General features: G+C 49.1%; 1 pseudogene; it reads right to left on the reverse strand.

The window, feature by feature from the left end:
* Window positions 1-367: 367 nt before the first annotated feature.
* Window positions 368-485, reverse strand: LOC126109955 (5S ribosomal RNA; annotated as a pseudogene).
* Window positions 486-691: the final 206 nt, after the last annotated feature.

The raw sequence follows: 691 nt of genomic DNA on the forward strand, positions 1-691 counted from the left end.
ATTTCGTCTTAGCTTCCCTGCACTTCCTATTTATTTCATTCCTCAGCGACTTGTATTTCTGTATTCCTGATTTTCCCGGAACATGTTTGTACTTCCTCCTTTCATCAATCAACTGAAGTATTTCTTCTGTTACCCATGGTTCATCATACGAATACTAAACTCCTCCGGAACAGGCCATGAAGGGCCAACGGTACCGACCGGCCGCCGTGTCACCCTCAGCCCACAGGCGTCACTGGATGCGGATACGGAGGGGCACGTGGTCAGCTCACCGCTCTCCCGGCCGTATGTCAGTTTCCGAGACCGGAGCCTCTACTTCTCAATCAAGTAGCTCGTCACTTTGCCTCACAGGGGCTGAGTGCACCCCGCTTGCCAACAGCGCTCGGAAGATCGGATGGTAACCCATCCAAGTGCTAGCCCAGCCGGACAGCGCTTAACTTCGGTGATCTGACGGGAACCGGTGTTACCACTGCGGCAAGGCCGTCGGCATCACAAGAATACACCTGACGTAAAGACACACAAACGCGATGATTGGCCAGAACCCGTAGCACAAGTACACTGGTGTTGTTACGCTCTTGGAAGTAGGTCCCACGTATGTATTAAATACGTTATTACTAAGTTGCGTTAAATTAAACTTTAAGATATTCAAATGTATTAACAGCCGTCAACGTTTTTCTTAATCACTCTTTAACTA

The sequence above is a fragment of the Schistocerca cancellata genome, chromosome 12, assembly GCF_023864275.1.
Source record: "Schistocerca cancellata isolate TAMUIC-IGC-003103 chromosome 12, iqSchCanc2.1, whole genome shotgun sequence".
Taxonomy (NCBI): Eukaryota; Metazoa; Arthropoda; class Insecta; order Orthoptera; family Acrididae; genus Schistocerca; species Schistocerca cancellata.